Source organism: Camelina sativa, chromosome 12 (genome assembly GCF_030686135.1).
Source record: "Camelina sativa cultivar CO46 ecotype springtype chromosome 12, ASM3068613v1".
Lineage (NCBI taxonomy): Eukaryota > Viridiplantae > Streptophyta > Magnoliopsida > Brassicales > Brassicaceae > Camelina > Camelina sativa.
The window spans coordinates 31,641,003-31,664,053 of NC_141891.1; the positions used below are offsets into that span (position 1 = coordinate 31,641,003).

Sequence of the window (23,051 nt, forward strand, 5' to 3'; positions counted from 1 at the left end):
GTTACGGCTCCAAAACAGTGTTTGGACATGGTTATCGCTTGTTTTTGGACGTTGGAAGCACGTCCAAGGTGACTAAACCGGTCCGCATATCAAGTGGGACCCACATCGAATGATCCATTCAGTTTTCAAAAAAGAATATATGCGATTGCATGGGATATACTAACGGATGCGATCATACCAGCACTAATGCACCGGATCCCATCAGAACTCCGCAGTTAAGCGTGCTTGGGCGAGAGTAGTACTAGGATGGGTGACCTCCCGGGAAGTCCTCGTGTTGCATTCCTCCCCCCCCCCCTTTTTTTTTTTTGGTTGTTTCGCAAGACTATAGTACATAGAGAACGTCGTAACTTTCAGACCGTGAGGAACCACGCAACCCATAATACCTTTTTGAAAAGCCCCAAGAGAGCTTCTGGCAAGGCAATGGGTCTTCGTACCATTGGACCATTCTCGAGGGCAGATTTTGACGTTTGAAGGCAGTTAAGATGTTTTTTTGTGATCCCGACACAATTAGTTACGGCTCCAAAACAGTGTTTGGACATGGTTATTGCTTGTTTTTGGACGTTGGAAGCACGTCCAAGGTGACTAAACCGGTCCGCATATCAAGTGGGACCCACATAGAATGATCCATTCAGTTTTCAAAAAAGAATATATGCGATTGCATGGGATATACTAACGGATGCGATCATACCAGCACTAATGCACCGGATCCCATCAGAACTCCGCAGTGAAGCGTGCTTGGGCGAGAGTAGTACTAGGATGGGTGACTTTCCGGGAAGTCCTCGTGTTGCATTCCTCCCCCCCCCTTTTTTTTTTTTTTTTGGTTGTTTCGCAATACTATAGTACATAGAGAACGTCGTAACTTTCAGACCGTGAGGAACCACGCAACCCATAATACCTTTTTGAAAAGCCCCAAGAGAGCTTCTGGCAAGGCAATGGGTCTTCGTACCATTGGACCATTCTCGAGGGCAGATTTTGACGTTTGAAGGCAGTTAAGATGTTTTTTTGTGATCCCGACACAATTAGTTACGGCTCCAAAACAGTGTTTGGACATGGTTATCGCTTGTTTTTGGACGTTGGAAGCACGTCCAAGGTGACTAAACCGGTCCGCATATCAAGTGGGACCCACATCGAATGATCCATTCAGTTTTCAAAAAAGGATATATGCGATTGCATGGGATATACTAACGGATGCGATCATACCAGCACTAATGCACCGGATCCCATCAGAACTCCGCAGTTAAGCGCGCTTGGGCGAGAGTAGTACTAGGATGGGTGACTTTCCGGGAAGTCCTCGTGTTGCATCCCTCCCCCCCCCCCCCTTTTTTTTTTTGGTTGTTTCGCAAGACTATAGTACATAGAGAACGTCGTAACTTTCGGACCGTGAGGAACCACGCAACCCATAATACCTTTTTGAAAAGCCCCAAGAGAGCTTCTGGCAAGGCAATGGGTCTTTGTACCATTGGACCATTCTCGAGGGCAGATTTTGACGTTTGAAGGCAGTTAAGATGTTTTTTTGTGATCCCGACACAATTAGTTACGGCTCCAAAACAGTGTTTGGACATGGTTATTGCTTGTTTTTGGACGTTGGAAGCACGTCCAAGGTGACTAAACCGGTCCGCATATCAAGTGGGACCCACATCGAATGATCCATTCAGTTTTCAAAAAAGAATATATGCGATTGCATGGGATATACTAACGGATGCGATCATACCAGCACTAATGCACCGGATCCCATCAGAACTCCGCAGTGAAGCGTGCTTGGGCGAGAGTAGTACTAGGATGGGTGACTTTCCGGGAAGTCCTCGTGTTGCATTCCTCCCCCCCCCTTTTTTTTTTTTTTTTGGTTGTTTCGCAATACTATAGTACATAGAGAACGTCGTAACTTTCAGACCGTGAGGAACCACGCAACCCATAATACCTTTTTGAAAAGCCCCAAGAGAGCTTCTGGCAAGGCAATGGGTCTTCGTACCATTGGACCATTCTCGAGGGCAGATTTTGACGTTTGAAGGCAGTTAAGATGTTTTTTTGTGATCCCGACACAATTAGTTACGGCTCCAAAACAGTGTTTGGACATGGTTATCGCTTGTTTTTGGACGTTGGAAGCACGTCCAAGGTGACTAAACCGGTCCGCATATCAAGTGGGACCCACATCGAATGATCCATTCAGTTTTCAAAAAAGGATATATGCGATTGCATGGGATATACTAACGGATGCGATCATACCAGCACTAATGCACCGGATCCCATCAGAAGTCCGCAGTTAAGCGCGCTTGGGCGAGAGTAGTACTAGGATGGGTGACTTTCCGGGAAGTCCTCGTGTTGCATCCCTCCCCCCCCCCCCTTTTTTTTTTTTGGTTGTTTCGCAAGACTATAGTACATAGAGAACGTCGTAACTTTCGGACCGTGAGGAACCACGCAACCCATAATACCTTTTTGAAAAGCCCCAAGAGAGCTTCTGGCAAGGCAATGGGTCTTTGTACCATTGGACCATTCTCGAGGGCAGATTTTGACGTTTGAAGGCAGTTAAGATGTTTTTTTGTGATCCCGACACAATTAGTTACGGCTCCAAAACAGTGTTTGGACATGGTTATTGCTTGTTTTTGGACGTTGGAAGCACGTCCAAGGTGACTAAACCGGTCCGCATATCAAGTGGGACCCACATCGAATGATCCATTCAGTTTTCAAAAAAGAATATATGCGATTGCATGGGATATACTAACGGATGCGATCATACCAGCACTAATGCACCGGATCCCATCAGAACTCCGCAGTGAAGCGTACTTGGGCGAGAGGAGTACTAGGATGGGTGACTTTCCGGGAAGTCCTCGTGTTGCATTCCTCCCCCCCCCTTTTTTTTTTTTTTTGGTTGTTTCGCAATACTATAGTACATAGAGAACGTCGTAACTTTCAGACCGTGAGGAACCACGCAACCCATAATACCTTTTTGAAAAGCCCCAAGAGAGCTTCTGGCAAGGCAATGGGTCTTCGTACCATTGGACCATTCTCGAGGGCAGATTTTGACGTTTGAAGGCAGTTAAGATGTTTTTTTATGATCCCGACACAATTAGTTACGGCTCCAAAACAGTGTTTGGACATGGTTATTGCTTGTTTTTGGACGTTGGAAGCACGTCCAAGGTGACTAAACCGGTCCGCATATCAAGTGGGACCCACATCGAATGATCCATTCAGTTTTCAAAAAAGAATATATGCGATTGCATGGGATATACTAACGGATGCGATCATACCAGCACTAATGCACCGGATCCCATCAGAACTCCGCAGTGAAGCGTGCTTGGGCGAGAGTAGTACTAGGATGGGTGACTTTCCGGGAAGTCCTCGTGTTGCATTCCTCCCCCCCCCTTTTTTTTTTTTTTTTGGTTGTTTCGCAATACTATAGTACATAGAGAACGTCGTAACTTTCAGACCGTGAGGAACCACGCAACCCATAATACCTTTTTGAAAAGCCCCAAGAGAGCTTCTGGCAAGGCAATGGGTCTTCGTACCATTGGACCATTCTCGAGGGCAGATTTTGACGTTTGAAGGCAGTTAAGATGTTTTTTTGTGATCCCGACACAATTAGTTACGGCTCCAAAACAGTGTTTGGACATGGTTATCGCTTGTTTTTGGACGTTGGAAGCACGTCCAAGGTGACTAAACCGGTCCGCATATCAAGTGGGACCCACATCGAATGATCCATTCAGTTTTCAAAAAAGGATATATGCGATTGCATGGGATATACTAACGGATGCGATCATACCAGCACTAATGCACCGGATCCCATCAGAACTCCGCAGTTAAGCGCGCTTGGGCGAGAGTAGTACTAGGATGGGTGACTTTCCGGGAAGTCCTCGTGTTGCATCCATCCCCCCCCCCCCCCTTTTTTTTTTGGTTGTTTCGCAAGACTATAGTACATAGAAAACGTCGTAACTTTCGGACCGTGAGGAACCACGCAACCCATAATACCTTTTTGAAAATCCCCAAGAGAGCTTCTGGCAAGGCAATGGGTCTTTGTTCCATTGGACCATTCTCGAGGGCAGATTTTGACGTTTGAAGGCAGTTAAGATGTTTTTTTGTGATCCCGACACAATTAGTTACGGCTCCAAAACAGTGTTTGGACATGGTTATTGCTTGTTTTTGGACGTTGGAAGCACGTCCAAGGTGACTAAACCGGTCCGCATATCAAGTGGGACCCACATCGAATGATCCATTCAGTTTTCAAAAAAGAATATATGCGATTGCATGGGATATACTAACGGATGCGATCATACCAGCACTAATGCACCGGATCCCATCAGAACTCCGCAGTGAAGCGTGCTTGGGCGAGAGTAGTACTAGGATGGGTGACTTTCCGGGAAGTCCTCGTGTTGCATTCCTCCCCCCCCCTTTTTTTTTTTTTTTTGGTTGTTTCGCAATACTATAGTACATAGAGAACGTCGTAACTTTCAGACCGTGAGGAACCACGCAACCCATAATACCTTTTTGAAAAGCCCCAAGAGAGCTTCTGGCAAGGCAATGGGTCTTCGTACCATTGGACCATTCTCGAGGGCAGATTTTGACGTTTGAAGGCAGTTAAGATGTTTTTTTGTGATCCCGACACAATTAGTTACGGCTCCAAAACAGTGTTTGGACATGGTTATCGCTTGTTTTTGGACGTTGGAAGCACGTCCAAGGTGACTAAACCGGTCCGCATATCAAGTGGGACCCACATCGAATGATCCATTCAGTTTTCAAAAAAGGATATATGCGATTGCATGGGATATACTAACGGATGCGATCATACCAGCACTAATGCACCGGATCCCATCAGAACTCCGCAGTTAAGCGCGCTTGGGCGAGAGTAGTACTAGGATGGGTGACTTTCCGGGAAGTCCTCGTGTTGCATCCATCCCCCCCCCCCCTTTTTTTTTTGGTTGTTTCGCAAGACTATAGTACATAGAAAACGTCGTAACTTTCGGACCGTGAGGAACCACGCAACCCATAATACCTTTTTGAAAATCCCCAAGAGAGCTTCTGGCAAGGCAATGGGTCTTTGTTCCATTGGACCATTCTCGAGGGCAGATTTTGACGTTTGAAGGCAGTTAAGATGTTTTTTTGTGATCCCGACACAATTAGTTACGGCTCCAAAACAGTGTTTGGACATGGTTATTGCTTGTTTTTGGATGTTGGAAGCACGTCCAAGGTGACTAAACCGGTCCGCATATCAAGTGGGACCCACATCGAATGATCCATTCAGTTTTCAAAAAAGAATATATGCGATTGCATGGGATATACTAACGGATGCGATCATACCAGCACTAATGCACCGGATCCCATCAGAACTCCGCAGTGAAGCGTGCTTGGGCGAGAGTAGTACTAGGATGGGTGACTTTCCGGGAAGTCCTCGTGTTGCATTCCTCCCCCCCCCTTTTTTTTTTTTTTTTGGTTGTTTCGCAATACTATAGTACATAGAGAACGTCGTAACTTTCAGACCGTGAGGAACCACGCAACCCATAATACCTTTTTGAAAAGCCCCAAGAGAGCTTCTGGCAAGGCAATGGGTCTTCGTACCATTGGACCATTCTCGAGGGCAGATTTTGACGTTTGAAGGCAGTTAAGATGTTTTTTTGTGATCCCGACACAATTAGTTACGGCTCCAAAACAGTGTTTGGACATGGTTATCGCTTGTTTTTGGACGTTGGAAGCACGTCCAAGGTGACTAAACCGGTCCGCATATCAAGTGGGACCCACATCGAATGATCCATTCAGTTTTCAAAAAAGGATATATGCGATTGCATGGGATATACTAACGGATGCGATCATACCAGCACTAATGCACCGGATCCCATCAGAACTCCGCAGTTAAGCGCGCTTGGGCGAGAGTAGTACTAGGATGGGTGACTTTCCGGGAAGTCCTCGTGTTGCATCCCTCCCCCCCCCCCCCCTTTTTTTTTTTTGGTTGTTTCGCAAGACTATAGTACATAGAGAACGTCGTAACTTTCGGACCGTGAGGAACCACGCAACCCATAATACCTTTTTGAAAAGCCCCAAGAGAGCTTCTGGCAAGGCAATGGGTCTTTGTACCATTGGACCATTCTCGAGGGCAGATTTTGACGTTTGAAGGCAGTTAAGATGTTTTTTTGTGATCCCGACACAATTAGTTACGGCTCCAAAACAGTGTTTGGACATGGTTATTGCTTGTTTTTGGACGTTGGAAGCACGTCCAAGGTGACTAAACCGGTCCGCATATCAAGTGGGACCCACATCGAATGATCCATTCAGTTTTCAAAAAAGAATATATGCGATTGCATGGGATATACTAACGGATGCGATCATACCAGCACTAATGCACCGGATCCCATCAGAACTCCGCAGTGAAGCGTGCTTGGGCGAGAGTAGTACTAGGATGGGTGACTTTCCGGGAAGTCCTCGTGTTGCATTCCTCCCCCCCCCCCTTTTTTTTTTTTTTTGGTTGTTTCGCAATACTATAGTACATAGAGAACGTCGTAACTTTCAGACCGTGAGGAACCACGCAACCCATAATACCTTTTTGAAAAGCCCCAAGAGAGCTTCTGGCAAGGCAATGGGTCTTCGTACCATTGGACCATTCTCGAGGGCAGATTTTGACGTTTGAAGGCAGTTAAGATGTTTTTTTGTGATCCCGACACAATTAGTTACGGCTCCAAAACAGTGTTTGGACATGGTTATTGCTTGTTTTTGGACGTTGGAAGCACGTCCAAGGTGACTAAACCGGTCCGCATATCAAGTGGGACCCACATCGAATGATCCATTCAGTTTTCAAAAAAGAATATATGCGATTGCATGGGATATACTAACGGATGCGATCATACCAGCACTAATGCACCGGATCCCATCAGAACTCCGCAGTGAAGCGTGCTTGGGCGAGAGTAGTACTAGGATGGGTGACTTTCCGGGAAGTCCTCGTGTTGCATTCCTCCCCCCCCCTTTTTTTTTTTTTTTTGGTTGTTTCGCAATACTATAGTACATAGAGAACGTCGTAACTTTCAGACCGTGAGGAACCACGCAACCCATAATACCTTTTTGAAAAGCCCCAAGAGAGCTTCTGGCAAGGCAATGGGTCTTCGTACCATTGGACCATTCTCGAGGGCAGATTTTGACGTTTGAAGGCAGTTAAGATGTTTTTTTGTGATCCCGACACAATTAGTTACGGCTCCAAAACAGTGTTTGGACATGGTTATCGCTTGTTTTTGGACGTTGGAAGCACGTCCAAGGTGACTAAACCGGTCCGCATATCAAGTGGGACCCACATCGAATGATCCATTCAGTTTTCAAAAAAGGATATATGCGATTGCATGGGATATACTAACGGATGCGATCATACCAGCACTAATGCACCGGATCCCATCAGAACTCCGCAGTTAAGCGCGCTTGGGCGAGAGTAGTACTAGGATGGGTGACTTTCCGGGAAGTCCTCGTGTTGCATCCCTCCCCCCCCCCCCTTTTTTTTTTTTGGTTGTTTCGCAAGACTATAGTACATAGAGAACGTCGTAACTTTCGGACCGTGAGGAACCACGCAACCCATAATACCTTTTTGAAAAGCCCCAAGAAAGCTTCTGGCAAGGCAATGGGTCTTTGTACCATTGGACCATTCTCGAGGGCAGATTTTGACGTTTGAAGGCAGTTAAGATGTTTTTTTGTGATCCCGACACAATTAGTTACGGCTCCAAAACAGTGTTTGGACATGGTTATTGCTTGTTTTTGGACGTTGGAAGCACGTCCAAGGTGACTAAACCGGTCCGCATATCAAGTGGGACCCACATCGAATGATCCATTCAGTTTTCAAAAAAGAATATATGCGATTGCATGGGATATACTAACGGATGCGATCATACCAGCACTAATGCACCGGATCCCATCAGAACTCCGCAGTGAAGCGTACTTGGGCGAGAGGAGTACTAGGATGGGTGACTTTCCGGGAAGTCCTCGTGTTGCATTCCTCCCCCCCCCTTTTTTTTTTTTTTTGGTTGTTTCGCAATACTATAGTACATAGAGAACGTCGTAACTTTCAGACCGTGAGGAACCACGCAACCCATAATACCTTTTTGAAAAGCCCCAAGAGAGCTTCTGGCAAGGCAATGGGTCTTCGTACCATTGGACCATTCTCGAGGGCAGATTTTGACGTTTGAAGGCAGTTAAGATGTTTTTTTATGATCCCGACACAATTAGTTACGGCTCCAAAACAGTGTTTGGACATGGTTATTGCTTGTTTTTGGACGTTGGAAGCACGTCCAAGGTGACTAAACCGGTCCGCATATCAAGTGGGACCCACATCGAATGATCCATTCAGTTTTCAAAAAAGAATATATGCGATTGCATGGGATATACTAACGGATGCGATCATACCAGCACTAATGCACCGGATCCCATCAGAACTCCGCAGTGAAGCGTGCTTGGGCGAGAGTAGTACTAGGATGGGTGACTTTCCGGGAAGTCCTCGTGTTGCATTCCTCCCCCCCCCTTTTTTTTTTTTTTTTGGTTGTTTCGCAATACTATAGTACATAGAGAACGTCGTAACTTTCAGACCGTGAGGAACCACGCAACCCATAATACCTTTTTGAAAAGCCCCAAGAGAGCTTCTGGCAAGGCAATGGGTCTTCGTACCATTGGACCATTCTCGAGGGCAGATTTTGACGTTTGAAGGCAGTTAAGATGTTTTTTTGTGATCCCGACACAATTAGTTACGGCTCCAAAACAGTGTTTGGACATGGTTATCGCTTGTTTTTGGACGTTGGAAGCACGTCCAAGGTGACTAAACCGGTCCGCATATCAAGTGGGACCCACATCGAATGATCCATTCAGTTTTCAAAAAAGGATATATGCGATTGCATGGGATATACTAACGGATGCGATCATACCAGCACTAATGCACCGGATCCCATCAGAACTCCGCAGTTAAGCGCGCTTGGGCGAGAGTAGTACTAGGATGGGTGACTTTCCGGGAAGTCCTCGTGTTGCATCCATCCCCCCCCCCCTTTTTTTTTTGGTTGTTTCGCAAGACTATAGTACATAGAAAACGTCGTAACTTTCGGACCGTGAGGAACCACGCAACCCATAATACCTTTTTGAAAATCCCCAAGAGAGCTTCTGGCAAGGCAATGGGTCTTTGTTCCATTGGACCATTCTCGAGGGCAGATTTTGACGTTTGAAGGCAGTTAAGATGTTTTTTTGTGATCCCGACACAATTAGTTACGGCTCCAAAACAGTGTTTGGACATGGTTATTGCTTGTTTTTGGATGTTGGAAGCACGTCCAAGGTGACTAAACCGGTCCGCATATCAAGTGGGACCCACATCGAATGATCCATTCAGTTTTCAAAAAAGAATATATGCGATTGCATGGGATATACTAACGGATGCGATCATACCAGCACTAATGCACCGGATCCCATCAGAACTCCGCAGTGAAGCGTGCTTGGGCGAGAGTAGTACTAGGATGGGTGACTTTCCGGGAAGTCCTCGTGTTGCATTCCTCCCCCCCCCTTTTTTTTTTTTTTTGGTTGTTTCGCAATACTATAGTACATAGAGAACGTCGTAACTTTCAGACCGTGAGGAACCACGCAACCCATAATACCTTTTTGAAAAGCCCCAAGAGAGCTTCTGGCAAGGCAATGGGTCTTCGTACCATTGGACCATTCTCGAGGGCAGATTTTGACGTTTGAAGGCAGTTAAGATGTTTTTTTGTGATCCCGACACAATTAGTTACGGCTCCAAAACAGTGTTTGGACATGGTTATCGCTTGTTTTTGGACGTTGGAAGCACGTCCAAGGTGACTAAACCGGTCCGCATATCAAGTGGGACCCACATCGAATGATCCATTCAGTTTTCAAAAAAGGATATATGCGATTGCATGGGATATACTAACGGATGCGATCATACCAGCACTAATGCACCGGATCCCATCAGAACTCCGCAGTTAAGCGTGCTTGGGCGAGAGTAATACTAGGATGGGTGACCTCCCGGGAAGTCCTCGTGTTGCATCCCTCCCCCCCCCCCTTTTTTTTTTTGGTTATTTCGCAAGACTATAGTACATAGAAAACGTCGTAACTTTCGGACCGTGAGGAACCACGCAACCCATAATACCTTTTTGAAAAGCCCCAAGAGAGCTTCTGGCAAGGCAATGGGTCTTTGTACCATCGGACCATTCTCGAGGGCAGATTTTGACGTTTGAAGGCAGTTAAGATGTTTTTTTGTGATCCCGACACAATTAGTTACGGCTCCAAAACAGTGTTTGGACATGGTTATTGCTTGTTTTTGGACGTTGGAAGCACGTCCAAGGTGACTAAACCGGTCCGCATATCAAGTGGGACCCACATCGAATGATCCATTCAGTTTTCAAAAAAGAATATATGCGATTGCATGGGATATACTAACGGATGCGATCATACCAGCACTAATGCACCGGATCCCATCAGAACTCCGCAGTGAAGCGTGCTTGGGCGAGAGTAGTACTAGGATGGGTGACTTTCCGGGAAGTCCTCGTGTTGCATTCCTCCCCCCCCCTTTTTTTTTTTTTTTGGTTGTTTCGCAATACTATAGTACATAGAGAACGTCGTAACTTTCAGACCGTGAGGAACCACGCAACCCATAATACCTTTTTGAAAAGCCCCAAGAGAGCTTCTGGCAAGGCAATGGGTCTTCGTACCATTGGACCATTCTCGAGGGCAGATTTTGACGTTTGAAGGCAGTTAAGATGTTTTTTTGTGATCCCGACACAATTAGTTACGGCTCCAAAACAGTGTTTGGACATGGTTATCGCTTGTTTTTGGACGTTGGAAGCACGTCCAAGGTGACTAAACCGGTCCGCATATCAAGTGGGACCCACATCGAATGATCCATTCAGTTTTCAAAAAAGGATATATGCGATTGCATGGGATATACTAACGGATGCGATCATACCAGCACTAATGCACCGGATCCCATCAGAACTCCGCAGTTAAGCGTGCTTGGGCGAGAGTAATACTAGGATGGGTGACTTTCCGGGAAGTCCTCGTGTTGCATCCCTCCCCCCCCCCCTTTTTTTTTTTGGTTGTTTCGCAATACTATAGTACATAGAGAACGTCGTAACTTTCAGACCGTGAGGAACCACGCAACCCATAATACCTTTTTGAAAAGCCCCAAGAGAGCTTCTGGCAAGGCAATGGGTCTTTGTACCATCGGACCATTCTCGAGGGCAGATTTTGACGTTTGAAGGCAGTTAAGATGTTTTTTTGTGATCCCGACACAATTAGTTACGGCTCCAAAACAGTGTTTGGACATGGTTATTGCTTGTTTTTGGACGTTGGAAGCACGTCCAAGGTGACTAAACCGGTCCGCATATCAAGTGGGACCCACATCGAATGATCCATTCAGTTTTCAAAAAAGAATATATGCGATTGCATGGGATATACTAACGGATGCGATCATACCAGCACTAATGCACCGGATCCCATCAGAACTCCGCAGTGAAGCGTGCTTGGGCGAGAGTAGTACTAGGATGGGTGACTTTCTGGGAAGTCCTCGTGTTGCATTCCTCCCCCCCCCTTTTTTTTTTTTTTTGGTTGTTTCGCAATACTATAGTACATAGAGAACGTCGTAACTTTCAGACCGTGAGGAACCACGCAACCCATAATACCTTTTTGAAAAGCCCCAAGAGAGCTTCTGGCAAGGCAATGGGTCTTCGTACCATTGGACCATTCTCGAGGGCAGATTTTGACGTTTGAAGGCAGTTAAGATGTTTTTTTGTGATCCCGACACAATTAGTTACGGCTCCAAAACAGTGTTTGGACATGGTTATCGCTTGTTTTTGGACGTTGGAAGCACGTCCAAGGTGACTAAACCGGTCCGCATATCAAGTGGGACCCACATCGAATGATCCATTCAGTTTTCAAAAAAGGATATATGCGATTGCATGGGATATACTAACGGATGCGATCATACCAGCACTAATGCACCGGATCCCATCAGAACTCCGCAGTTAAGCGTGCTTGGGCGAGAGTAATACTAGGATGGGTGACCTCCCGGGAAGTCCTCGTGTTGCATCCCTCCCCCCCCCCCCTTTTTTTTTTTGGTTATTTCGCAAGACTATAGTACATAGAAAACGTCGTAACTTTCAGACCGTGAGGAACCACGCAACCCATAATACCTTTTTGAAAAGCCCCAAGAGAGCTTCTGGCAAGGCAATGGGTCTTCGTACCATCGGACCATTCTCGAGGGCAGATTTTGACGTTTGAAGGCAGTTAAGATGTTTTTTTGTGATCCCGACACAATTAGTTACGGCTCCAAAACAGTGTTTGGACATGGTTATCGCTTGTTTTTGGACGTTGGAAGCACGTCCAAGGTGACTAAACCGGTCCGCATATCAAGTGGGACCCACATCGAATGATCCATTCAGTTTTCAAAAAAGGATATATGCGATTGCATGGGATATACTAACGGATGCGATCATACCAGCACTAATGCACCGGATCCCATCAGAACTCCGCAGTTAAGCGTGCTTGGGCGAGAGTAATACTAGGATGGGTGACCTCCCGGGAAGTCCTCGTGTTGCATCCCTCCCCCCCCCCCTTTTTTTTTTTGGTTATTTCGCAAGACTATAGTACATAGAAAACGTCGTAACTTTCGGACCGTGAGGAACCACGCAACCCATAATACCTTTTTGAAAAGCCCCAAGAGAGCTTCTGGCAAGGCAATGGGTCTTTGTACCATCGGACCATTCTCGAGGGCAGATTTTGACGTTTGAAGGCAGTTAAGATGTTTTTTTGTGATCCCGACACAATTAGTTACGGCTCCAAAACAGTGTTTGGACATGGTTATTGCTTGTTTTTGGACGTTGGAAGCACGTCCAAGGTGACTAAACCGGTCCGCATATCAAGTGGGACCCACATCGAATGATCCATTCAGTTTTCAAAAAAGAATATATGCGATTGCATGGGATATACTAACGGATGCGATCATACCAGCACTAATGCACCGGATCCCATCAGAACTCCGCAGTGAAGCGTGCTTGGGCGAGAGTAGTACTAGGATGGGTGACTTTCCGGGAAGTCCTCGTGTTGCATTCCTCCCCCCCCCCTTTTTTTTTTTTTTTGGTTGTTTCGCAATACTATAGTACATAGAGAACGTCGTAACTTTCAGACCGTGAGGAACCACGCAACCCATAATACCTTTTTGAAAAGCCCCAAGAGAGCTTCTGGCAAGGCAATGGGTCTTCGTACCATTGGACCATTCTCGAGGGCAGATTTTGACGTTTGAAGGCAGTTAAGATGTTTTTTTGTGATCCCGACACAATTAGTTACGGCTCCAAAACAGTGTTTGGACATGGTTATCGCTTGTTTTTGGACGTTGGAAGCACGTCCAAGGTGACTAAACCGGTCCGCATATCAAGTGGGACCCACATCGAATGATCCATTCAGTTTTCAAAAAAGGATATATGCGATTGCATGGGATATACTAACGGATGCGATCATACCAGCACTAATGCACCGGATCCCATCAGAACTCCGCAGTTAAGCGTGCTTGGGCGAGAGTAATACTAGGATGGGTGACCTCCCGGGAAGTCCTCGTGTTGCATCCCTCCCCCCCCCCCCTTTTTTTTTTTGGTTATTTCGCAAGACTATAGTACATAGAAAACGTCGTAACTTTCGGACCGTGAGGAACCACGCAACCCATAATACCTTTTTGAAAAGCCCCAAGAGAGCTTCTGGCAAGGCAATGGGTCTTTGTACCATCGGACCATTCTCGAGGGCAGATTTTGACGTTTGAAGGCAGTTAAGATGTTTTTTTGTGATCCCGACACAATTAGTTACGGCTCCAAAACAGTGTTTGGACATGGTTATTGCTTGTTTTTGGACGTTGGAAGCACGTCCAAGGTGACTAAACCGGTCCGCATATCAAGTGGGACCCACATCGAATGATCCATTCAGTTTTCAAAAAAGAATATATGCGATTGCATGGGATATACTAACGGATGCGATCATACCAGCACTAATGCACCGGATCCCATCAGAACTCCGCAGTGAAGCGTGCTTGGGCGAGAGTAGTACTAGGATGGGTGACTTTCCGGGAAGTCCTCGTGTTGCATTCCTCCCCCCCCCTTTTTTTTTTTTTTTTGGTTGTTTCGCAATACTATAGTACATAGAGAACGTCGTAACTTTCAGACCGTGAGGAACCACGCAACCCATAATACCTTTTTGAAAAGCCCCAAGAGAGCTTCTGGCAAGGCAATGGGTCTTCGTACCATTGGACCATTCTCGAGGGCAGATTTTGACGTTTGAAGGCAGTTAAGATGTTTTTTTGTGATCCCGACACAATTAGTTACGGCTCCAAAACAGTGTTTGGACATGGTTATCGCTTGTTTTTGGACGTTGGAAGCACGTCCAAGGTGACTAAACCGGTCCGCATATCAAGTGGGACCCACATCGAATGATCCATTCAGTTTTCAAAAAAGGATATATGCGATTGCATGGGATATACTAACGGATGCGATCATACCAGCACTAATGCACCGGATCCCATCAGAACTCCGCAGTTAAGCGTGCTTGGGCGAGAGTAATACTAGGATGGGTGACCTCCCGGGAAGTCCTCGTGTTGCATCCATCCCCCCCCCCTTTTTTTTTTTGGTTGTTTCGCAAGACTATAGTACATAGAAAACGTCGTAACTTTCGGACCGTGAGGAACCACGCAACCCATAATACCTTTTTGAAAAGCCCCAAGAGAGCTTCTGGCAAGGCAATGGGTCTTTGTTCCATTGGACCATTCTCGAGGGCAGATTTTGACGTTTGAAGGCAGTTAAGATGTTTTTTTGTGATCCCGACACAATTAGTTACGGCTCCAAAACAGTGTTTGGACATGGTTATTGCTTGTTTTTGGATGTTGGAAGCACGTCCAAGGTGACTAAACCGGTCCGCATATCAAGTGGGACCCACATCGAATGATCCATTCAGTTTTCAAAAAAGAATATATGCGATTGCATGGGATATACTAACGGATGCGATCATACCAGCACTAATGCACCGGATCCCATCAGAACTCCGCAGTGAAGCGTGCTTGGGCGAGAGTAGTACTAGGATGGGTGACTTTCCGGGAAGTCCTCGTGTTGCATTCCTCCCCCCCCCCTTTTTTTTTTTTTTTGGTTGTTTCGCAATACTATAGTACATAGAGAACGTCGTAACTTTCAGACCGTGAGGAACCACGCAACCCATAATACCTTTTTGAAAAGCCCCAAGAGAGCTTCTGGCAAGGCAATGGGTCTTCGTACCATTGGACCATTCTCGAGGGCAGATTTTGACGTTTGAAGGCAGTTAAGATGTTTTTTTGTGATCCCGACACAATTAGTTACGGCTCCAAAACAGTGTTTGGACATGGTTATCGCTTGTTTTTGGACGTTGGAAGCACGTCCAAGGTGACTAAACCGGTCCGCATATCAAGTGGGACCCACATCGAATGATCCATTCAGTTTTCAAAAAAGGATATATGCGATTGCATGGAATATACTAACGGATGCGATCATACCAGCACTAATGCACCGGATCCCATCAGAACTCCGCAGTTAAGCGTGCTTGGGCGAGAGTAATACTAGGATGGGTGACCTCCCGGGAAGTCCTCGTGTTGCATCCATCCCCCCCCCCCTTTTTTTTTTGGTTGTTTCGCAAGACTATAGTACATAGAAAACGTCGTAACTTTCGGACCGTGAGGAACCACGCAATCCATAATACCTTTTTGAAAATCCCCAAGAGAGCTTCTGGCAAGGCAATGGGTCTTTGTTCCATTGGACCATTCTCGAGGGCAGATTTTGACGTTTGAAGGCAGTTAAGATGTTTTTTTGTGATCCCGACACAATTAGTTACGGCTCCAAAACAGTGTTTGGACATGGTTATTGCTTGTTTTTGGACGTTGGAAGCACGTCCAAGGTGACTAAACCGGTCCGCATATCAAGTGGGACCCACATCGAATGATCCATTCAGTTTTCAAAAAAGAATATATGCGATTGCATGGGATATACTAACGGATGCGATCATACCAGCACTAATGCACCGGATCCCATCAGAACTCCGCAGTGAAGCGTACTTGGGCGAGAGGAGTACTAGGATGGGTGACCTCCCGGGAAGTCCTCGTGTTGCATCCCTCCCCCCCCCCCCCTTTTTTTTTTGGTTATTTCGCAAGACTATAGTACATAGAAAACGTCGTAACTTTCGGACCGTGAGGAACCACGCAACCCATAATACCTTTTTGAAAAGCCCCAAGAGAGCTTCTGGCAAGGCAATGGGTCTTTGTACCATCGGACCATTCTCGAGGGCAGATTTTGACGTTTGAAGGCAGTTAAGATGTTTTTTTGTGATCCCGACACAATTAGTTACGGCTCCAAAACAGTGTTTGGACATGGTTATTGCTTGTTTTTGGACGTTGGAAGCACGTCCAAGGTGACTAAACCGGTCCGCATATCAAGTGGGACCCACATCGAATGATCCATTCAGTTTTCAAAAAAGAATATATGCGATTGCATGGGATATACTAACGGATGCGATCATACCAGCACTAATGCACCGGATCCCATCAGAACTCCGCAGTGAAGCGTGCTTGGGCGAGAGTAGTACTAGGATGGGTGACTTTCCGGGAAGTCCTCGTGTTGCATTCCTCCCCCCCCCCTTTTTTTTTTTTTTTTGGTTGTTTCGCAATACTATAGTACATAGAGAACGTCGTAACTTTCAGACCGTGAGGAACCACGCAACCCATAATACCTTTTTGAAAAGCCCCAAGAGAGCTTCTGGCAAGGCAATGGGTCTTCGTACCATTGGACCATTCTCGAGGGCAGATTTTGACGTTTGAAGGCAGTTAAGATGTTTTTTTGTGATCCCGACACAATTAGTTACGGCTCCAAAACAGTGTTTGGACATGGTTATCGCTTGTTTTTGGACGTTGGAAGCACGTCCAAGGTGACTAAACCGGTCCGCATATCAAGTGGGACCCACATCGAATGATCCATTCAGTTTTCAAAAAAGGATATATGCGATTGCATGGGATATACTAACGGATGCGATCATACCAGCACTAATGCACCGGATCCCATCAGAACTCCGCAGTTAAGCGTGCTTGGGCGAGAGTAATACTAGGATGGGTGACCTCCCGGGAAGTCCTCGTGTTGCATCCATCCCCCCCCCTTTTTTTTTTTGGTTGTTTCGCAAGACTATAGTACATAGAAAACGTCGTAACTTTCGGACCGTGAGGAACCACGCAACCCATAATACCTTTTTGAAAAGCCCCAAGAGAGCTTCTGGCAAGGCAATGGGTCTTTGTTCCATTGGACCATTCTCGAGGGCAGATTTTGACGTTTGAAGGCAGTTAAGATGTTTTTTTGTGATCCCGACACAATTAGTTACGGCTCCAAAACAGTGTTTGGACATGGTTATCGCTTGTTTTTGGACGTTGGAAGCACGTCCAAGGTGACTAAACCGGTCCGCATATCAAGTGGGACCCACATCGAATGATCCATTCAGTTTTCAAAAAAGGATATATGCGATTGCATGGGATATACTAACGGATGCGATCATACCAGCACTAATGCACCGGATCCCATCAGAACTCCGCAGTTAAGCGTGCTTGGGCGAGAGTAATACTAGGATGGGTGACCTCCCGGGAAGTCCTCGTGTTGCATCCATCCCCCCCCCCCTTTTTTTTTTTGGTTGTTTCGCAAGACTATAGTACATAGAAAACGTCGTAACTTTCGGACCGTGAGGAACCACGCAACCCATAATACCTTTTTGAAAAGCCCCAAGAGAGCTTCTGGCAAGGCAATGGGTCTTTGTTCCATTGGACCATTCTCGAGGGCAGATTTTGACGTTTGAAGGCAGTTAAGATGTTTTTTTGTGATCCCGACACAATTAGTTACGGCTCCAAAACAGTGTTTGGACATGGTTATTGCTTGTTTTTGGACGTTGGAAGCACGTCCAAGGTGACTAAACCGGTCCGCATATCAAGTGGGACCCACATCGAATGATCCATTCAGTTTTCAAAAAAGAATATATGCGATTGCATGGGATATACTAACGGATGCGATCATACCAGCACTAATGCACCGGATCCCATCAGAACTCCGCAGTGAAGCGTGCTTGGGCGAGAGTAGTACTAGGATGGGTGACTTTCCGGGAAGTCCTCGTGTTGCATTCCTCCCCCCCCCTTTTTTTTTTTTTTTTGGTTGTTTCGCAATACTATAGTACATAGAGAACGTCGTAACTTTCAGACCGTGAGGAACCACGCAACCCATAATACCTTTTTGAAAAGCCCCAAGAGAGCTTCTGGCAAGGCAATGGGTCTTCGTACCATTGGACCATTCTCGAGGGCAGATTTTGACGTTTGAAGGCAGTTAAGATGTTTTTTTGTGATCCCGACACAATTAGTTACGGCTCCAAAACAGTGTTTGGACATGGTTATCGCTTGTTTTTGGACGTTGGAAGCACGTCCAAGGTGACTAAACCGGTCCGCATATCAAGTGGGACCCACATCGAATGATCCATTCAGTTTTCAAAAAAGGATATATGCGATTGCATGGAATATACTAACGGATGCGATCATACCAGCACTAATGCACCGGATCCCATCAGAACTCCGCAGTTAAGCGTGCTTGGGCGAGAGTAATACTAGGATGGGTGACCTCCCGGGAAGTCCTCGTGTTGCATCCATCCCCCCCCCCTTTTTTTTTTGGTTGTTTCGCAATACTATAGTACATAGAGAACGTCGTAACTTTCAGACCGTGAGGAACCACGCAACCCATAATACCTTTTTGAAAAGCCCCAAGAGAGCTTCTGGCAAGGCAATGGGTCTTCGTACCATTGGACCATTCTCGAGGGCAGATTTTGACGTTTGAAGGCAGTTAAGATGTTTTTTTGTGATCCCGACACAATTAGTTACGGCTCCAAAACAGTGTTTGGACATGGTTATTGCTTGTTTTTGGACGTTGGAAGCACGTCCAAGGTGACTAAACCGGTCCGCATATCAAGTGGGACCCACATCGAATGATCCATTCAGTTTTCAAAAAAGAATATATGCGATTGCATGGGATATACTAACGGATGCGATCATACCAGCACTAATGCACCGGATCCCATCAGAACTCCGCAGTGAAGCGTACTTGGGCGAGAGGAGTACTAGGATGGGTGACTTTCCGGGAAGTCCTCGTGTTGCATTCCTCCCCCCCCCCCCCTTTTTTTTTTTTTTGGTTGTTTCGCAATACTATAGTACATAGAGAACGTCGTAACTTTCAGACCGTGAGGAACCACGCAACCCATAATACCTTTTTGAAAAGCCCCAAGAGAGCTTCTGGCAAGGCAATGGGTCTTCGTACCATTGGACCATTCTCGAGGGCAGATTTTGACGTTTGAAGGCAGTTAAGATGTTTTTTTGTGATCCCGACACAATTAGTTACGGCTCCAAAACAGTGTTTGGACATGGTTATCGCTTGTTTTTGGACGTTGGAAGCACGTCCAAGGTGACTAAACCGGTCCGCATATCAAGTGGGACCCACATCGAATGATCCATTCAGTTTTCAAAAAAGGATATATGCGATTGCATGGAATATACTAACGGATGCGATCATACCAGCACTAATGCACCGGATCCCATCAGAACTCCGCAGTTAAGCGTGCTTGGGCGAGAGTAATACTAGGATGGGTGACCTCCCGGGAAGTCCTCGTGTTGCATCCATCCCCCCCCCCCCTTTTTTTTTTTGGTTGTTTCGCAAGACTATAGTACATAGAAAACGTCGTAACTTTCGGACCGTGAGGAACCACGCAACCCATAATACCTTTTTGAAAATCCCCAAGAGAGCTTCTGGCAAGGCAATGGGTCTTTGTTCCATTGGACCATTCTCGAGGGCAGATTTTGACGTTTGAAGGCAGTTAAGATGTTTTTTTGTGATCCCGACACAATTAGTTACGGCTCCAAAACAGTGTTTGGACATGGTTATTGCTTGTTTTTGGACGTTGGAAGCACGTCCAAGGTGACTAAACCGGTCCGCATATCAAGTGGGACCCACATCGAATGATCCATTCAGTTTTCAAAAAAGAATATATGCGATTGCATGGGATATACTAACGGATGCGATCATACCAGCACTAATGCACCGGATCCCATCAGAACTCCGCAGTGAAGCGTACTTGGGCGAGAGGAGTACTAGGATGGGTGACTTTCCGGGAAGTCCTCGTGTTGCATTCCTCCCCCCCCCCCCTTTTTTTTTTTTTTTGGTTGTTTCGCAATACTATAGTACATAGAGAACGTCGTAACTTTCAGACCGTGAGGAACCACGCAACCCATAATACCTTTTTGAAAAGCCCCAAGAGAGCTTCTGGCAAGGCAATGGGTCTTCGTACCATTGGACCATTCTCGAGGGCAGATTTTGACGTTTGAAGGCAGTTAAGATGTTTTTTTGTGATCCCGACACAATTAGTTACGGCTCCAAAACAGTGTTTGGACATGGTTATCGCTTGTTTTTGGACGTTGGAAGCACGTCCAAGGTGACTAAACCGGTCCGCATATCAAGTGGGACCCACATCGAATGATCCATTCAGTTTTCAAAAAAGGATATATGCGATTGCATGGAATATACTAACGGATGCGATCATACCAGCACTAATGCACCGGATCCCATCAGAACTCCGCAGTTAAGCGTGCTTGGGCGAGAGTAATACTAGGATGGGTGACCTCCCGGGAAGTCCTCGTGTTGCATCCATCCCCCCCCCCCTTTTTTTTTTGGTTGTTTCGCAAGACTATAGTACATAGAAAACGTCGTAACTTTCGGACCGTGAGGAACCACGCAACCCATAATACCTTTTTGAAAATCCCCAAGAGAGCTTCTGGCAAGGCAATGGGTCTTTGTTCCATTGGACCATTCTCGAGGGCAGATTTTGACGTTTGAAGGCAGTTAAGATGTTTTTTTGTGATCCCGACACAATTAGTTACGGCTCCAAAACAGTGTTTGGACATGGTTATTGCTTGTTTTTGGACGTTGGAAGCACGTCCAAGGTGACTAAACCGGTCCGCATATCAAGTGGGACCCACATCGAATGAGCCATTCAGTTTTCAAAAAAGAATATATGCGATTGCATGGGATATACTAACGGATGCGATCATACCAGCACTAATGCACCGGATCCCATCAGAACTCCGCAGTTAAGCGTGCTTGGGCGAGAGTAATACTAGGATGGGTGACCTCCCGGGAAGTCCTCGTGTTGCATCCATCCCCCCCCCCTTTTTTTTTTTGGTTGTTTCGCAAGACTATAGTACATAGAAAACGTCGTAACTTTCGGACCGTGAGGAACCACGCAACCCATAATACCTTTTTGAAAAGCCCCAAGAGAGCTTCTGGCAAGGCAATGGGTCTTCGTACCATTGGACCATTCTCGAGGGCAGATTTTGACGTTTGAAGGCAGTTAAGATGTTTTTTTGTGATCCCGACACAATTAGTTACGGCTCCAAAACAGTGTTTGGACATGGTTATTGCTTGTTTTTGGACGTTGGAAGCACGTCCAAGGTGACTAAACCGGTCCGCATATCAAGTGGGACCCACATCGAATGATCCATTCAGTTTTCAAAAAAGAATATATGCGATTGCATGGGATATACTAACGGATGCGATCATACCAGCACTAATGCACCGGATCCCATCAGAACTCCGCAGTGAAGCGTACTTGGGCGAGAGGAGTACTAGGATGGGTGACTTTCCGGGAAGTCCTCGTGTTGCATTCCTCCCCCCCCCCCCCCCCCTTTTTTTTTTTTTTTGGTTGTTTCGCAATACTATAGTACATAGAGAACGTCGTAACTTTCAGACCGTGAGGAACCACGCAACCCATAATACCTTTTTGAAAAGCCCCAAGAGAGCTTCTGGCAAGGCAATGGGTCTTCGTTCCATTGGACCATTCTCGAGGGCAGATTTTGACGTTTGAAGGCAGTTAAGATGTTTTTTTGTGATCCCGACACAATTAGTTACGGCTCCAAAACAGTGTTTGGACATGGTTATTGCTTGTTTTTGGACGTTGGAAGCACGTCCAAGGTGACTAAACCGGTCCGCATATCAAGTGGGACCCACATCGAATGATCCATTCAGTTTTCAAAAAAGAATATATGCGATTGCATGGGATATACTAACGGATGCGATCATACCAGCACTAATGCACCGGATCCCATCAGAACTCCGCAGTGAAGCGTGCTTGGGCGAGAGTAGTACTAGGATGGGTGACTTTCCGGGAAGTCCTCGTGTTGCATTCCTCCCCCCCCCTTTTTTTTTTTTTTTGGTTGTTTCGCAATACTATAGTACATAGAGAACGTCGTAACTTTCAGACCGTGAGGAACCACGCAACCCATAATACCTTTTTGAAAAGCCCCAAGAGAGCTTCTGGCAAGGCAATGGGTCTTCGTACCATTGGACCATTCTCGAGGGCAGATTTTGACGTTTGAAGGCAGTTAAGATGTTTTTTTGTGATCCCGACACAATTAGTTACGGCTCCAAAACAGTGTTTGGACATGGTTATCGCTTGTTTTTGGACGTTGGAAGCACGTCCAAGGTGACTAAACCGGTCCGCATATCAAGTGGGACCCACATCGAATGATCCATTCAGTTTTCAAAAAAGGATATATGCGATTGCATGGGATATACTAACGGATGCGATCATACCAGCACTAATGCACCGGATCCCATCAGAACTCCGCAGTTAAGCGTGCTTGGGCGAGAGTAATACTAGGATGGGTGACCTCCCGGGAAGTCCTCGTGTTGCATCCATCCCCCCCCCCCTTTTTTTTTTGGTTGTTTCGCAAGACTATAGTACATAGAAAACGTCGTAACTTTCGGACCGTGAGGAACCACGCAACCCATAATACCTTTTTGAAAAGCCCCAAGAGAGCTTCTGGCAAGGCAATGGGTCTTTGTTCCATTGGACCATTCTCGAGGGCAGATTTTGACGTTTGAAGGCAGTTAAGATGTTTTTTTGTGATCCCGACACAATTAGTTACGGCTCCAAAACAGTGTTTGGACATGGTTATTGCTTGTTTTTGGACGTTGGAAGCACGTCCA

General features: G+C 46.1%; 44 non-coding genes and 1 pseudogene across 44 annotated transcripts; all 45 read left to right on the forward strand.

Annotated features, from left to right (window-relative positions):
- The first annotated feature begins 164 nt into the window (after positions 1–164).
- On the forward strand, positions 165–283 carry LOC147932409 (5S ribosomal RNA). Its single transcript, XR_015576679.1, has one exon. It is a non-coding gene; the product is annotated as a 5S ribosomal RNA (ribosomal RNA).
- A 391-nt stretch (positions 284–674) lies between these two features.
- LOC147932410 (5S ribosomal RNA) lies at positions 675–793 on the forward strand. Its single transcript, XR_015576064.1, has one exon. It is a non-coding gene; the product is annotated as a 5S ribosomal RNA (ribosomal RNA).
- Positions 794–1,186: 393 nt separating this feature from the next.
- On the forward strand, positions 1,187–1,305 carry LOC147932411 (5S ribosomal RNA). The gene has a single exon (XR_015576164.1). It is a non-coding gene; the product is annotated as a 5S ribosomal RNA (ribosomal RNA).
- A 392-nt stretch (positions 1,306–1,697) lies between these two features.
- LOC147932412 (5S ribosomal RNA) lies at positions 1,698–1,816 on the forward strand. The gene has a single exon (XR_015576065.1). It is a non-coding gene; the product is annotated as a 5S ribosomal RNA (ribosomal RNA).
- A 393-nt stretch (positions 1,817–2,209) lies between these two features.
- LOC147932413 (5S ribosomal RNA) lies at positions 2,210–2,328 on the forward strand (annotated as a pseudogene).
- A 392-nt stretch (positions 2,329–2,720) lies between these two features.
- LOC147932414 (5S ribosomal RNA) lies at positions 2,721–2,839 on the forward strand. The gene has a single exon (XR_015576601.1). It is a non-coding gene; the product is annotated as a 5S ribosomal RNA (ribosomal RNA).
- Positions 2,840–3,231: 392 nt separating this feature from the next.
- On the forward strand, positions 3,232–3,350 carry LOC147932415 (5S ribosomal RNA). Its single transcript, XR_015576066.1, has one exon. It is a non-coding gene; the product is annotated as a 5S ribosomal RNA (ribosomal RNA).
- A 393-nt stretch (positions 3,351–3,743) lies between these two features.
- LOC147932416 (5S ribosomal RNA) lies at positions 3,744–3,862 on the forward strand. Its single transcript, XR_015576229.1, has one exon. It is a non-coding gene; the product is annotated as a 5S ribosomal RNA (ribosomal RNA).
- A 392-nt stretch (positions 3,863–4,254) lies between these two features.
- On the forward strand, positions 4,255–4,373 carry LOC147932417 (5S ribosomal RNA). The gene has a single exon (XR_015576067.1). It is a non-coding gene; the product is annotated as a 5S ribosomal RNA (ribosomal RNA).
- Positions 4,374–4,766: 393 nt separating this feature from the next.
- On the forward strand, positions 4,767–4,885 carry LOC147932418 (5S ribosomal RNA). The gene has a single exon (XR_015576230.1). It is a non-coding gene; the product is annotated as a 5S ribosomal RNA (ribosomal RNA).
- Positions 4,886–5,275: 390 nt separating this feature from the next.
- LOC147932419 (5S ribosomal RNA) lies at positions 5,276–5,394 on the forward strand. Its single transcript, XR_015576068.1, has one exon. It is a non-coding gene; the product is annotated as a 5S ribosomal RNA (ribosomal RNA).
- A 393-nt stretch (positions 5,395–5,787) lies between these two features.
- Positions 5,788–5,906, forward strand: LOC147932420 (5S ribosomal RNA). Its single transcript, XR_015576165.1, has one exon. It is a non-coding gene; the product is annotated as a 5S ribosomal RNA (ribosomal RNA).
- A 394-nt stretch (positions 5,907–6,300) lies between these two features.
- LOC147932421 (5S ribosomal RNA) lies at positions 6,301–6,419 on the forward strand. Its single transcript, XR_015576069.1, has one exon. It is a non-coding gene; the product is annotated as a 5S ribosomal RNA (ribosomal RNA).
- Positions 6,420–6,813: 394 nt separating this feature from the next.
- On the forward strand, positions 6,814–6,932 carry LOC147932422 (5S ribosomal RNA). Its single transcript, XR_015576071.1, has one exon. It is a non-coding gene; the product is annotated as a 5S ribosomal RNA (ribosomal RNA).
- Positions 6,933–7,325: 393 nt separating this feature from the next.
- Positions 7,326–7,444, forward strand: LOC147932423 (5S ribosomal RNA). The gene has a single exon (XR_015576166.1). It is a non-coding gene; the product is annotated as a 5S ribosomal RNA (ribosomal RNA).
- Positions 7,445–7,836: 392 nt separating this feature from the next.
- Positions 7,837–7,955, forward strand: LOC147932424 (5S ribosomal RNA). Its single transcript, XR_015576602.1, has one exon. It is a non-coding gene; the product is annotated as a 5S ribosomal RNA (ribosomal RNA).
- A 392-nt stretch (positions 7,956–8,347) lies between these two features.
- On the forward strand, positions 8,348–8,466 carry LOC147932425 (5S ribosomal RNA). Its single transcript, XR_015576072.1, has one exon. It is a non-coding gene; the product is annotated as a 5S ribosomal RNA (ribosomal RNA).
- A 393-nt stretch (positions 8,467–8,859) lies between these two features.
- Positions 8,860–8,978, forward strand: LOC147932426 (5S ribosomal RNA). Its single transcript, XR_015576231.1, has one exon. It is a non-coding gene; the product is annotated as a 5S ribosomal RNA (ribosomal RNA).
- Positions 8,979–9,367: 389 nt separating this feature from the next.
- On the forward strand, positions 9,368–9,486 carry LOC147932427 (5S ribosomal RNA). Its single transcript, XR_015576073.1, has one exon. It is a non-coding gene; the product is annotated as a 5S ribosomal RNA (ribosomal RNA).
- Positions 9,487–9,878: 392 nt separating this feature from the next.
- On the forward strand, positions 9,879–9,997 carry LOC147932428 (5S ribosomal RNA). The gene has a single exon (XR_015575748.1). It is a non-coding gene; the product is annotated as a 5S ribosomal RNA (ribosomal RNA).
- Positions 9,998–10,387: 390 nt separating this feature from the next.
- Positions 10,388–10,506, forward strand: LOC147932429 (5S ribosomal RNA). Its single transcript, XR_015576074.1, has one exon. It is a non-coding gene; the product is annotated as a 5S ribosomal RNA (ribosomal RNA).
- A 392-nt stretch (positions 10,507–10,898) lies between these two features.
- On the forward strand, positions 10,899–11,017 carry LOC147932430 (5S ribosomal RNA). The gene has a single exon (XR_015576232.1). It is a non-coding gene; the product is annotated as a 5S ribosomal RNA (ribosomal RNA).
- A 390-nt stretch (positions 11,018–11,407) lies between these two features.
- Positions 11,408–11,526, forward strand: LOC147932431 (5S ribosomal RNA). Its single transcript, XR_015575867.1, has one exon. It is a non-coding gene; the product is annotated as a 5S ribosomal RNA (ribosomal RNA).
- Positions 11,527–11,918: 392 nt separating this feature from the next.
- Positions 11,919–12,037, forward strand: LOC147932432 (5S ribosomal RNA). The gene has a single exon (XR_015575750.1). It is a non-coding gene; the product is annotated as a 5S ribosomal RNA (ribosomal RNA).
- A 391-nt stretch (positions 12,038–12,428) lies between these two features.
- LOC147932433 (5S ribosomal RNA) lies at positions 12,429–12,547 on the forward strand. The gene has a single exon (XR_015575751.1). It is a non-coding gene; the product is annotated as a 5S ribosomal RNA (ribosomal RNA).
- Positions 12,548–12,937: 390 nt separating this feature from the next.
- LOC147932434 (5S ribosomal RNA) lies at positions 12,938–13,056 on the forward strand. Its single transcript, XR_015576075.1, has one exon. It is a non-coding gene; the product is annotated as a 5S ribosomal RNA (ribosomal RNA).
- A 393-nt stretch (positions 13,057–13,449) lies between these two features.
- LOC147932435 (5S ribosomal RNA) lies at positions 13,450–13,568 on the forward strand. The gene has a single exon (XR_015575752.1). It is a non-coding gene; the product is annotated as a 5S ribosomal RNA (ribosomal RNA).
- A 391-nt stretch (positions 13,569–13,959) lies between these two features.
- LOC147932436 (5S ribosomal RNA) lies at positions 13,960–14,078 on the forward strand. The gene has a single exon (XR_015576076.1). It is a non-coding gene; the product is annotated as a 5S ribosomal RNA (ribosomal RNA).
- A 393-nt stretch (positions 14,079–14,471) lies between these two features.
- On the forward strand, positions 14,472–14,590 carry LOC147932437 (5S ribosomal RNA). Its single transcript, XR_015575897.1, has one exon. It is a non-coding gene; the product is annotated as a 5S ribosomal RNA (ribosomal RNA).
- A 389-nt stretch (positions 14,591–14,979) lies between these two features.
- Positions 14,980–15,098, forward strand: LOC147932438 (5S ribosomal RNA). The gene has a single exon (XR_015576077.1). It is a non-coding gene; the product is annotated as a 5S ribosomal RNA (ribosomal RNA).
- A 393-nt stretch (positions 15,099–15,491) lies between these two features.
- LOC147932439 (5S ribosomal RNA) lies at positions 15,492–15,610 on the forward strand. The gene has a single exon (XR_015575898.1). It is a non-coding gene; the product is annotated as a 5S ribosomal RNA (ribosomal RNA).
- A 389-nt stretch (positions 15,611–15,999) lies between these two features.
- Positions 16,000–16,118, forward strand: LOC147932440 (5S ribosomal RNA). Its single transcript, XR_015576189.1, has one exon. It is a non-coding gene; the product is annotated as a 5S ribosomal RNA (ribosomal RNA).
- A 391-nt stretch (positions 16,119–16,509) lies between these two features.
- On the forward strand, positions 16,510–16,628 carry LOC147932441 (5S ribosomal RNA). The gene has a single exon (XR_015576078.1). It is a non-coding gene; the product is annotated as a 5S ribosomal RNA (ribosomal RNA).
- A 394-nt stretch (positions 16,629–17,022) lies between these two features.
- Positions 17,023–17,141, forward strand: LOC147932442 (5S ribosomal RNA). Its single transcript, XR_015575899.1, has one exon. It is a non-coding gene; the product is annotated as a 5S ribosomal RNA (ribosomal RNA).
- A 388-nt stretch (positions 17,142–17,529) lies between these two features.
- On the forward strand, positions 17,530–17,648 carry LOC147932443 (5S ribosomal RNA). Its single transcript, XR_015575900.1, has one exon. It is a non-coding gene; the product is annotated as a 5S ribosomal RNA (ribosomal RNA).
- Positions 17,649–18,038: 390 nt separating this feature from the next.
- Positions 18,039–18,157, forward strand: LOC147932444 (5S ribosomal RNA). Its single transcript, XR_015576079.1, has one exon. It is a non-coding gene; the product is annotated as a 5S ribosomal RNA (ribosomal RNA).
- A 393-nt stretch (positions 18,158–18,550) lies between these two features.
- Positions 18,551–18,669, forward strand: LOC147932445 (5S ribosomal RNA). The gene has a single exon (XR_015575901.1). It is a non-coding gene; the product is annotated as a 5S ribosomal RNA (ribosomal RNA).
- A 388-nt stretch (positions 18,670–19,057) lies between these two features.
- LOC147932446 (5S ribosomal RNA) lies at positions 19,058–19,176 on the forward strand. Its single transcript, XR_015576603.1, has one exon. It is a non-coding gene; the product is annotated as a 5S ribosomal RNA (ribosomal RNA).
- A 395-nt stretch (positions 19,177–19,571) lies between these two features.
- Positions 19,572–19,690, forward strand: LOC147932447 (5S ribosomal RNA). Its single transcript, XR_015575902.1, has one exon. It is a non-coding gene; the product is annotated as a 5S ribosomal RNA (ribosomal RNA).
- Positions 19,691–20,081: 391 nt separating this feature from the next.
- On the forward strand, positions 20,082–20,200 carry LOC147932448 (5S ribosomal RNA). Its single transcript, XR_015576604.1, has one exon. It is a non-coding gene; the product is annotated as a 5S ribosomal RNA (ribosomal RNA).
- A 395-nt stretch (positions 20,201–20,595) lies between these two features.
- On the forward strand, positions 20,596–20,714 carry LOC147932449 (5S ribosomal RNA). The gene has a single exon (XR_015575903.1). It is a non-coding gene; the product is annotated as a 5S ribosomal RNA (ribosomal RNA).
- Positions 20,715–21,103: 389 nt separating this feature from the next.
- LOC147932450 (5S ribosomal RNA) lies at positions 21,104–21,222 on the forward strand. Its single transcript, XR_015575905.1, has one exon. It is a non-coding gene; the product is annotated as a 5S ribosomal RNA (ribosomal RNA).
- A 389-nt stretch (positions 21,223–21,611) lies between these two features.
- On the forward strand, positions 21,612–21,730 carry LOC147932451 (5S ribosomal RNA). Its single transcript, XR_015576605.1, has one exon. It is a non-coding gene; the product is annotated as a 5S ribosomal RNA (ribosomal RNA).
- A 400-nt stretch (positions 21,731–22,130) lies between these two features.
- On the forward strand, positions 22,131–22,249 carry LOC147932452 (5S ribosomal RNA). Its single transcript, XR_015576080.1, has one exon. It is a non-coding gene; the product is annotated as a 5S ribosomal RNA (ribosomal RNA).
- Positions 22,250–22,641: 392 nt separating this feature from the next.
- On the forward strand, positions 22,642–22,760 carry LOC147932453 (5S ribosomal RNA). The gene has a single exon (XR_015575906.1). It is a non-coding gene; the product is annotated as a 5S ribosomal RNA (ribosomal RNA).
- Positions 22,761–23,051: the final 291 nt, after the last annotated feature.